This window comes from Pseudophryne corroboree, chromosome 8 (assembly GCF_028390025.1).
Source record: "Pseudophryne corroboree isolate aPseCor3 chromosome 8, aPseCor3.hap2, whole genome shotgun sequence".
Lineage (NCBI taxonomy): Eukaryota > Metazoa > Chordata > Amphibia > Anura > Myobatrachidae > Pseudophryne > Pseudophryne corroboree.
Window position 1 is genome coordinate 398,037,155 of NC_086451.1, and position 12,179 is coordinate 398,049,333.

Below are 12,179 nucleotides of genomic sequence, written 5' to 3' on the forward strand. Positions count from 1 at the left end.
TCTTTTGTGATGATGTTTACATAGTAACATACAGTAGTTGGTGAGGTTGAAAAGAGGCAGTAGTGCATCGAGTTCAACCTGAAATACAGTATATTATATTACCTATTCTATTCTGGTTAAAGGCTACTGTATCTTTTTCTGTAAGAAATGAATCTAACCCATTTTTAAACGCTTTGACCGAGTCTGCCATTACAACCTTCTCTGGCAGTGAATTCCATATTCGTATTGCCCTAACTGTGAATAATCCCTTCCTGAGCTGAGTACGAAATTTCCTCTCCTCAAGCCTTAGTGGGTGCCTGCGCATTTTGTGTAGAGGTCTCTTAATAAACAAATCACCTGATACTCCGCATATTGCCCGTTTATATACACTTGATAGCTACGCATATTGCCCATTATATACGTTTGCATAGCAAGCCTCTACAGATTATAACATCTACCACATCAAGGCAACTCTGATCTGTAGTGATGTCTACCAAGAGCAGATAATGAATGTGCTTTTTTTTAAAAAGGAAACAGTATACATTTTGATAATCTAAGCAGTTTGGTGTACAACCAAGACATTTTGTCGGGTACTGTACATACAAATTTGTAAATGAGGCCCTGTTGCTTCAACAACTCATAAATATATAATATAATAATTAGGGGTCACCTGTTCAAGTACCCATTTTCCACTATTTATATAAAGATTGATGGGACTCCTGGTGGTTGTGTGCTGCAATTATGGAAACTGCCCATGGAACCATTTCAGGTACTATACTGTATAGATTTGTTTCCATGCCTTACAGAATCAGATTTCAGTTACAGGAAGAAACAGTTGGCTCTCAAAGGTGTATTTTGCATGCTAATTTTTTTCTTATATTTTTTGTTTGCACTACTTACTTTTCTATTTCTCAGATTTAAGATTGAATATCAATCTACAAAAGTAATTTTATATAAAATGTAGAACGAAATGATAGCGTGCTGCACTTGAAAGTGTCTTAAGCAGCTCAGTTAATAATGTCAAATGGGTGTTTGGTTCAGCATAAGCTGATAACGAGCGCTAAGTGTGTTTACATATTGGGCAGAAGGGTAAAATGTGGGCAGACACAACTACAATTAATGAAGATAGAATACAGAAAGGAGTAGAGAAAAAATATTGTAAGGGAAAAAAATTAAATAAATATAAATAAAAAAATAATGCTTAAGCTCTTTTTAGCGGCTGTGATGTTGGTAAAGCAGTGCAGTCTCTCTGAGGAGTAACCACTCTAGTGTGAGGTGTGGCTGTCCCTATCTTACCCTACGACTTGACGGTAGTTTTCTTATCTCAGCAATGCTGGCATAACGGAGCGGAACTTCCGGTTGCGGCTCACGGCGTCCTTCTTTTGCGGTGCCGATTTCGGTGTGGCTCTCCATGACTGCTGGTATCTCCAATGCGTTTCACATCGCCAGGATGCTTTTTTAAGGATGAACGCAGCTTTTGCTTTGTCTCTTTATATAGTAAAACTTTATTGTTATAATGGTGTAATGGTTAGCATTACTGCCTCACAGCGCTGAGGTCATGGGTTCCATTTCCACCATGGCCCAAACTGTGTGGAGTTTGTATATTCTCCCTGTGCATGCGTGGGTTTCCTCCAGGTACTCCGGTTTCCTCCCACAGTCCAAAAATATACTGGTAGGTTAATTTGCTCCCTACAAATTAACATTAGCGTGAATGTGTGTGCATGTACTTGTGGTAGGGAATATAGATTGTAAGCTCCACTTGGGCAGGAACTGATGTGAATGGCCAAATACTCTCTGTAAAGTGCTGTGGAATATGTGTGCGCTATATAAATAACTGGTAATAAATAAGTAAATAGTTAAAACCGGATAAGGCCGGAAATGGAACACTTGTTGTTGAGCGGCAAACACATGTCCACCTTCCTAAACAGGTTCCTTTCACTGCATTATTCTTTTAAAACAAAAAATAAAACAAAAAAATAAATAATAAAAAATGGTGATAAGAATAAAAATAAATATAAATATAAGACTGCACTGCTTTACCAACATTACAACCGCTAAAAGCTTAAGCATTATTTTATTTTTAGATTTATTTAATTTTTTTCCCTTATATTATTTTTTCTCTACTCCTTTCTTCCTTTCTTTAAATAAAATGATGAAAAAAAAAAAAAAAGCTTAACCAGAGCACAGTGGTTAGCACTGCTTGGCAATGCTGGGCTTTATTCTAACTATCTATGTGAAGTTCACTTCATGTGTTCTCCCATTGTCGGCATGTTTCCTCTCATAGGATATAATGCATACAGTTAGGAATAACATATCAGTTTCTTTATGGTTGCAGAGAATTCAGACATTGAACAGAGACTTGTGTAAATGATTACAAATTATCTCTTGAGCGCTGTGTAATATGTTTGTGCTTTAGAGATAAATGATAATAAAATCAATAAGGACTTGATGTGCTCAGTTTATTTGCAGGTCCAGTGAGTCCACATGTGCTACCTTTGGAGGGACTGAGGACAAAATGCCGGCGGTCAGAATACCAACCGTGGCATCACGATGGTTAGAATTTAGACAGGGGATGGGTCAGTATGATAACCCTCCACCCTAACCCCCTAACCCTCCCTTACTGCAGCCTTAATCTAACATTCCTCTATCCCCGGAGCCTAAATCGAACCCTCCCTGGTGGTGTGTAAACCTAACCCCCCTTCCAGGAGCCTAAACCTACCACCACCCCCCGTAGCCTAACCCTCCCTGGGTATGCCTAAATCTAACCCCCCCTCCCCACAGCCTTAACCTAACTCCCCTTCCCACAGCCTAAACCTACCCCCACAACCTAAATCTGAACCTCGCCCCCCATCCCCGTGGCTTAACTTTCCAGTGGGCCGGCAGTCACTCATTCGGGATCCCGGTTGTTGGGATGCAAGCATCGAGATTATGATCTCATTCGGGATTCTGGTGCCGGCATTCTGGCATCAATTTTTTGACTGCATGGATCCTGACCATTGGGATCCTGACTGGATCCCCTTTAAAGTAGCAATAATCATGGGCAAACTACAGTACACATCCAAGATGAATATTTTATTGGGCAATCTTAGAGCTGAAAAACTACATAAAAACTATGGTATCCCTTTGGAATTTGATGAAACTCTGATTTTGTAAGCATCAAAAGTGATGCTTTTGCTGATTTACAACTGGTTAAAATATAACAACCGTGTAGCTCACATGTTTAAAACATGTAAACTGCAAATTGTTCTTAAAACACAAACTTTGCAGGGCCCTCCTATAGAGTAACCACTCGGCCCAACTTTTCTTCCTCCTCTACCTTCTGTGTGTGCCCGGGGGCCCACCTGCTCCTCTAAGGATCAGGTTCCAGACTGTGCACCTGAATTATACATTATACATATGTTACCCTTTATTGCGCAGGGTTATGTTGTTTTTTTCTACAGTGCAGTGCAGTTATTAAGAAAATAGGTGATTATTCAAGAAAATATTCTTTCACGTGTTCTGCATGTTTTTATATACAGCATTTCCATGGGTCCCAGCTGAGGGGGTAATTCAGAGCTGATCGCAGCAGCAAATTTGCAAGCTAATGGGCAAAACCATATGCACTGCAGAGGGGGCAGATATAATATGCAGAGAGAGTTACATTTCAGTGGGTTTTATTGCTTTTGTGCAGGGTAAATACTGGCTGCTTTAATTTTACACTGCAATTTAGATTTCAGTTTGAACACACCCCACCCAAATCTAACTCTCTCTGCACATATTATATCTGCACCCCTGTAATGCACATGGGGCCTAATTCAGATCTGTTCGCAGCAGCAAATTTGTTAGCTTATGAGCAAAACCATGTGCAGTAAGGGGGGGGGGGCAGATATAACATGTGCAGAGAGAGTTACATTTGGGTGGGGTGTGTTCAGACTGAAATCTAAATTGCAGTATAAAATTAAGGCAGCCAGTATTTACCCTTATTTGGTTCTTAAAAGTATTTACCCTGCGCAGAAACAAAATGACCCACCTAAATCTAACTCTGTCTGCACCATATGTTATATTTGCCTCCCCTGCAGTGCACATGGTTTTGCCTATTAGCTAACAAATGTGCTGCTGCGATCAGATCTGAATAAGGCCCTGGGTTTGTAGCTCTACAAGTGCCCACATTCTCTGGTAGCCATAGAAGTGCTGCCATTACCGGTTCTAAAAAGTGCAGCATACCCTAACAATTCATAACTGACAGGGCTTTCTTGGATCAGCAGTGATGCACACCCTTATTGCAAAGGAAATTTTTTTTTTTAAATCAGTACATACAGTATGAAATAACACACTTTATCTCCTTCAACACTGCTGTGTTACTGGATCATATAGCCCACCAAAAAATTCTGCAGCCTGGATGGACCAATTTGTAATACAGTACATATTGTATGCATCACATTTCTATTACCCTATAAATTATAAGCTTGTGAACAAGGTATTCTTACATCTTTCTCTGTTGCACAATCTAGTTTTATATAACCACAATGTTTTATATAACCACAATGAAATATGCGGGCACTATAAAAGTAGGTATCCGGACTCCAGGTCGACAGCACAAAGGTCGACACACCTTAGGTCGACGCCAATTGGTCGACACACCTTAGGTCGACATGAACAAAATGTCGACATGGACAAAAGGTCGACAGGAACAAGGTCGACATGGAAAAAGGTCGACATGAGTTTTTCACGATTTTTTTATTTTTTTGAACCTTTTCATACTTAACGATCCACATGGACTACGATTGGAACGGTAAAGTGTGCCGAGCGAAGCGGTAGCGGAGCGAAGGCAACATGCCCGAAGCATGGCGAGCGAAGCGAGCCATGCGAGGGGACGCGGTGCACTAATTGGGGTTCCCGGTCACTCTACGAAGAAAACGACACCAAAAAAACATAAAAAAACTCATGTCGACCTTTTTCCATGTCGACCTTTTGTCCATGTCGACCTTTTGCCCACGTCGACCTAAGGTGTGTCGACCAATTGGCGTCATCCTAAGGTGTGTCGACCTTTGTGCTGTCGACCCTCAGTCCCAGACCCATAAAAGTAAATGCTAATAAGAACTCTTTTTGCAATCTATTCTACTGCTACTTTAAATGTTTGCCTACCTGAGCCCAAGTTGAGGTTACAATTCTGAAAGCCTCTTGTAAGAGTTCCAACATGGACAGAAATTCCTTATCTTCATAGTCAAAACGTTCATCGAAGACAATAGAACAGATAACATTGGAGACTGCCAGACTTAGGAGGAAGGTGGGATCAAATGGTTCCCCTGAAATATGTATGTAATATTATCATTATCATCCTATTATTATAATTGAGAGAAAGGTGACAATTCTGGGACACAATTATAGAACAAAGGAAATTAAGGCACACCTGAAAGCTATGTGTGCTGGTCATCATTATCAACTTAATGATGCCTGGCATTTTAATATAATAAAAAATAAATCCCCACTCCCATAATAAACGAATAAAGAATTTCAAAAAGTGAACAAGACACAAGCACTCATTGCTGTGGCTGACTCATAAGCCAGGACTACACTATGGTGGTCATTCCGAGTTGTTCGCTTGCTAGCAGTTTTTAGCAGCCGTGCAAACACTATGCCGCCTCCCACTGGGAGTGTATTTTAGCTTAGCAGACGTGTGAACAAAAGGATTGCAGAGAGACTACAAAATAATTTTGTGCAGTTTCGGAGTAGCTTCAGACCTACTCCTAGCTTGCGATCACTTCAGACCGTTCAGTTCCTGTTATGACGTCACAAACATTCCCTGCGTTCGCCCAGCCACACCTGCGTTTTTCCTGGCACGACTGCGTTTAATCGAACACTCCCTGAAAATGGTCAGTTGACACCCAGAAACGCCCACTTTCTATCGATCACTCCGCGGCCAGTAGTGCGACTGAAAAGCTTCGCTAGACCTTGTGTGAAACTACATCTTTCATTGTAATAGTACGACGCGCGTGCGCATTGCGCCACATACGCATGCGCAGAAGTGCCGTTTTTTTGCCTGATCGCTGCGCAACAAATGAAAACAGCTAGCGAACAACTCGGAATGACGCCCTATAGCAGGTTGATCACAGTATAACAGGGAAAACCACAGCATGAGGTTCCCTGTCACTGTTGCACACAGGACCAAAATGTATGCCTCTCTAATCACTCTGTGCAAACCTCCCACCTTTGCCAGACACTACAATACTCCCTGTGCCCTAAAAAATAGTATACATTTCAACATTTTCACCCTACCCTATAAGGCCATGAAATACTTATCCGCTTCCTACATCTTTACCTTGTTTACAGCTCCACTCATTCCTCAATGATTTCCTATTCTCAAAACTTCAACCATGCTACTTTCTACCTAAGGAACTCACTTTCATGTCAGATCTCTGCACATGTTTCCTTCACAATGTATGCTCCCTATGCTATTTTTCCCAGTCCATAAAAATATGCATCCTGTTATTTTTGTTTAATGTGTATTATGTTGTTTTTCTGCACAACAATGCACTGCACTTCTGTACAGTCACTATTTAATTTGTTTGCTCTCTAAACAAATTCTGAATCAATCAATCAATAAATAAATAATTATAAAAACCAAAAGCTATATACAGATGTGTACAAAAAAGACAGATATACTGTAACTTCAACTTTAATGGTTCTAACTATTATTTTATTTACCATCACAGGTTGAGTATCCCATATCCAAATATTCCGAAATACAGAATATTCCGAAATACGGACTTTTTTGAGTGAGAGTGAGATAGTGAAACCTTTGTTTTTTGATGGCTCAATGTACACAAACTTTGTTTAATACACAAAATTATTACAAATATTGTATTAAATGACCTTCAGGCTGTGTGTGTATAAGGTGTATATGAAACATAAATGAATTGTGTGAATGTAGATACACTTTGTTTAATGCACAAAGTTATAAAAATATTGGCTAAAATGACCTTCAGGCTGTGTGTATAAGGTGTATATGTAACATAAATGCATTATGTGCTTAGATTTAGGTCCCATCACCATGATATCTCATTATGGTATGCAATTATTCCAAAATACGGAAAAATCCGATATCCAAAATACCTCTGGTCCCAAGCATTTTGGATAAGGGATACTCAACATGTATTATGTACTATTTTTATGGCATAATGTTATATTGTGCTGCACATTGATTTTAGTAAAGGATGAAGGGTCTCCAAGGATATTTGCTGCTACTACTAACATAAACACTACAATTATAACAAAAGCAATGTATATTAACATACAATATTTAGACACTAAGGGAAATCTTTAGGTGTAAGTCTCTTTTCTTGTGTTTTTCTTTTATCCAGCATATTAAATGGCCCAGTGTGGCGTAGGGTAGACTACAACCTCTTAAAATGAAAATGTACATAGCCTATATACATCTAAATGGATTACAACTATTCAGTATACAAGTAGGTTCAGTAATATGTGACTAACCTCCTTTCTTCTGGAATTCCTCTGCTAGACACTTGGTCTCCTCCTGTACTCGGGCCTCCAAACTTTTTTTCCCCATTCCAAATTGCCTCAAGGTACTGAGCGAGAACCGCCTCATCTGCTTCCACCGATCTCCACTACTGAATATAATTCCTGTTTGTAGAAGAGTAATGGGCATTTAGAGAATCTCTCTTACATCTATTTGTTCCATTACCAAATACTGCATATCATGTAACAAGCTGAAATCCGCTCTTCCATTCTAAAGATATAGGGCCGGATTCAGAGTGGACAGTAATGCATGCATGGTTTCAATATTTTGCAGAGTTGCTGGTATGGCAATATGCAAATCCTTGTTTCAGCCTTGCACTTGTGTACTAGAGTGTTCCGGAGAGGGCATGTACTGTGACACCCACTTTCAATGCCGGTGGACAGTGCAGATCCACCAGTGGTTTCTAACATTAAACACTGATGCACTATCGTGTTCACCATTAACCCTTTCATTAGCCTATGGCTCGCACAGTGTCTACTGTACTCCTGCTAAACATGGCCTCCACATCTGAGAACACAGCCATGTTCACTGAGAGGCCCATGGCACTCTTATAACATGACCATGATGTGGCCTATTCTTGTGTGGAGACATGCTCAATGGATACTGGTCCTGTGACAGCATGTCTGTTCCCAGCACCAGGATAGCAGCAGCATGCAGGGGACCTGTGTTCCCTGTGGGACACAGCAGAGGACAGCACTGGAATCATGTGTCTGATTCCATCACTGGTAGGGCAGCAGTGGTGGGCGTCCAATGCTGGGACCACCTATTGTTTCCCAGCATCGGACTGGAAGTGGCAATGGGGAGCACCATGGAGGAAGCAACACCAATTTTGCAGCCAATAGGAAGTGCCGGCCGTGGGCTTTCAAAGTCGACACCTCCTGTGAACCAATAATGGCTCGCGGCGCTGCAGCCATCAGAAAGTGGCTGCTTCAAGCCAATCGGAGCTTGCCGCACTATGGCTGACCCCGCCCCCAGCATGTGATGTTAGACGCTGTTGGGGAGCAGTGGCAGAGGTCGTTGGGTGGTGCTGGAACAAAGAATATGTGGGGGAGAAGAGCTCCAGTTGCCGCAGAAGAGGCCAGAAAATGTTGGACTCAAGAAAGAAGATAGGAAGCACCGGCTGGATGCAGAGAAGAGGCGGCAGCGCTGTTTTTCCAGGACAGGCCAGCAGCAGAAGAAAGAAGCTGAGGATTAGAGGGTATACCATGGGTGGGAAGTTAAAGAGCTAATGAAGTTCCCCCTGTTGCCCCTCCCAACAGTACAGGTAGGCACTGTGAGGCCTTCCTGTCACCCCTTTCTCCCTAGTCCATCAGGGCAGATGGGCACTAGGCCTGTGACCAAATTCATGCTAAAGCCTGTTGTGTGGTAGGCAGGCACTAGGTTTGTGGGCTAATTTTAGGAATTAGGATTGTGGACACATTTGAGGGCACAAAGCCTTGCCAGTTCAAGTGCGGCCCTTAGGTGTATAAGGTGACTTTGGGCACTAGGCCCAGGTCACCAAGAAGTGTCTAAAGTAGGCAGGCTCAAAGGCCTGAGCCCCATAATAAGAGTGATCTGGGTAGTTGGCCCAGGTCACTCTACCCGTTACCCCTCAGCTAGGCAGGCCAAAAGTGACTGAGCCTTGAAACTAATAAGGTAATCTGCTTATTAGGCCCAGATCAATATTGTGCCCATCATTTAGGCAAGCAACAGCTTGAGCCCCTGAAATGTTTTGGCCAGTAACCCCAATAAAGTAGTGTGAGGAGGTGGGAAATCTCTGCGGCTACCACTACTCCACTGTATTTAGTAGTTTCCCTGTGTAGAGGAGTGGCCCAGCTCCACACATATAGTAGTAATCTGTTTTCATCACGTGGAGGGCTGTCTGGCGCCCACATTATATATAATTGCCCCTCACATAGCCATGACAGCCAGGAAAAGGAAGGGCTGGCTATCACAAGATAGGTAGGTATTATTTGGGACAAAATATTACTAAAGCATGTACAGTAGTGGTGTAATGTAGGCTGTTTCCATGCAGGGCAAAGTTCATTTGATATGTTTATACGTAGAGTTTTTGCCGCACCACATACACAAGAGTTAGTTTGAGGGCTCTGTTAATAAAGCTAGTACACTTGGTTAAGATTTGTCCCTGCATGGGTGTGGTGTCTATTTCCTCACAGAGACCTGTAAGAGGAGAATCAGAGGGTGTACAAGATTAGCATTGGTGAGCAACAACTACGTCCATCTTGTCTTTGTGTTTGTCCCTTTCCGCCTTCCTTCTGGGTGGAAAGCGGATCTTACACTCCGGTTTAAAGATGAATTTTAACCTGGTGTGCAACTACCAGTAGGTGATAATCCGGGGTCTGAGGCCAAGAGTTCTGGTGATGACCATCACTTAAATTCGAAGATCCCGATTGAGAACTGCTACATTCTGGTGGGCGTTTCGATCTGCATTCAGGAGGAATGGCACTCACATCATCTCCTTCCTCCTAGATCATCGTGTCCTGGTCCAGTTGAGGTTCCAGGTTCATTCGGAGTAATGTGGCCTGAAGGTAAGAGGCTGCGAGGTGAGGTAAATTGGAAGTCTACACCTGCACAGAAGCAGGCACCACACCGCACACCCCTCTCACGTGCACACTTCAGTCCAGCTCCCAGTCATCACCTAAGAAGAGCCATGTTTTTGCCTCACTGTGTCTAAAGCCAGAACCTTCATATGCAACAGCATGCTCTGCATACACTCAGGGGAGCATATGCACCGTAGGGGTTTTCAGGACTACTCGTGCATGTGCAGTAGTAAATAATAACTCAACTGCTCAAACATCGGCATTGCGTCTACCTCTGAATCAGGCACACAGGATCTGATTCTGAATTGAATATAAAGCCAAAACTGCAACAATAATCAGCAGACTGCGTAAGAAAACAATTACATACTGTACTGTGAATGCGGTGCACCATGCATTCAAACATGAAGAGAACAAGAATGCAGATGATTTGCTCTGTGTGTGGCTGTTTCTCTTTATCTAAGGAAATTGGCTTTTTTGGGTGGCAACTGGATGGCTACCATATGGATGCATAAAACATATGCGTCTCGTGGGACCGTCATGGGAGTGTCATCAGCATGTAGGCAGACTGCTTGTTTGTGTGGATGAAGACTGGACACCAGTTGCCGATAGACCCAATGCTGAAAATAATAATGATATTTGCCTATATGGACCGAAAAACAGTGGGTGGTGCTCCCATACGCATGATGATGGTGCAGGGGATGCTGCAGATATTGAGCCCAGAGGCTTAACTACTTAACTGGCTAATATTTTTTCAAACAACTGCTCAGAAATTGTCGGCTTTTTTCATTGAATTAGGATAAGAACACCTATTTAAAATATATCCAATACAATTTTATTTAAAAAAAAATCTAAACATTGGAACAAATATTAATGGTAGGACCATCAGACCTTCGATGGTCAGAACATTGTTACCAAATCCCCCACTTTGCAGATACCCCCCTTCCAGTCCCCTGCATAATAGCCCCTGTACAATAATCCTCTCTGTGCAGATCCTCCACCCTTTACAGATTCCTGCAATCCCCAGGAACTGTGAAAAAAAGCAGCGGTGGCAGGCTCCTTACAGTTATTTTCTGTTAAGTTTGTCGCGATCTACCGACGGATACTCCGTGAGCTACCAGTTGATCGCGATCTACCTTTTGGCCACCTCTGCTCTTGAAGAATTGGGGGATCCTTCAAAATATTCCTATGGGGCACACAAAGTCCTAGTTACACCCCTGGATAAATCTAAATCTAAAATCACTCACCAACTAAACAAATAAGGCTAAATACAATTTTAAACAGCGTTTATCACAAAATAATATAAAATTCTTAAATATTTAATAAATCCCCAACACTTTGGCAGCTATTACAGTAGGCCTCCTGTATAAACTAATAAGAATAAAAAAACAAAAAAATGGATAAATGAAAGGATCTTTGTATGGTCCTTTTGTTTTATGCATATTACAGTACACCAGGTATTGTTCATGTGAATATTACATTTGTTGTTTTTTATATAAATATAATGTTTATGCTACTAATGTTTATGATTTCAAGACATTTTTTATTTTATTTATTTATTTAGTTTTTCTTTTTTTTTTTCTTTTTTTTTCCAGAACAAACCTATTACCCTATTTTCTTGGCTTTTAGTTCTTCTTTAACTAACATGAACTAAGCATTAATGCACAATTGTATCTCACCATATCCCTTGAAAGCAAGCTCTGCAATAGCTGTTTTTCCACGATCACTGAAAACATCTCAATTTTCTACAAATGCCTCTCTCACCACATCATACCCATTCAATACGACTACTGGCTTCTGGGCCAGGTACACCATGGAAACAGGGCCATACCGAGAGCCGAGCTGAAGAAACAAAAAGGAGAACCTAAGTAGTACACCATGGGCCAAATGTAATAGAGTGAGAGTTTCAGAAAGTGAGAGATTTGGTAAGGTCTTTCAGGTTTTTTTTAAAGTGGCAATCATTTACACTGCAAAACCAGATTGACCTTGCTGTGTAAATGATTGCCACTTTAAAAAAAACATCAAAACCTTACCAAATCTCTCACTTTTTGAAACTCTCATTCTATTACATTTGGCCCCATATCAGTAATCAGAACAGAGGTAGCATGAGAATATTTTAAAATGTCATTTTTGAAAATCAGGTCGTA

General features: G+C 41.4%; 1 protein-coding gene across 1 annotated transcript in view; it reads right to left on the reverse strand.

Annotated features, from left to right (window-relative positions):
- Positions 1–5,176: 5,176 nt before the first annotated feature.
- The window catches only part of LOC134949276 (cytochrome P450 2G1-like), a 103,028-nt gene continuing 96,025 nt past the window's right edge, over positions 5,177–12,179 (reverse strand). The window contains exons 10-12 of the mRNA XM_063937772.1: positions 11,712–11,874; positions 7,450–7,599; positions 5,177–5,264 (exon numbers count right to left, since the gene is read on the reverse strand). The gene's annotated coding sequence lies outside the window, so the exon portion shown is untranslated. The remainder of the gene's footprint in view (positions 5,265–7,449; positions 7,600–11,711; positions 11,875–12,179) is intronic.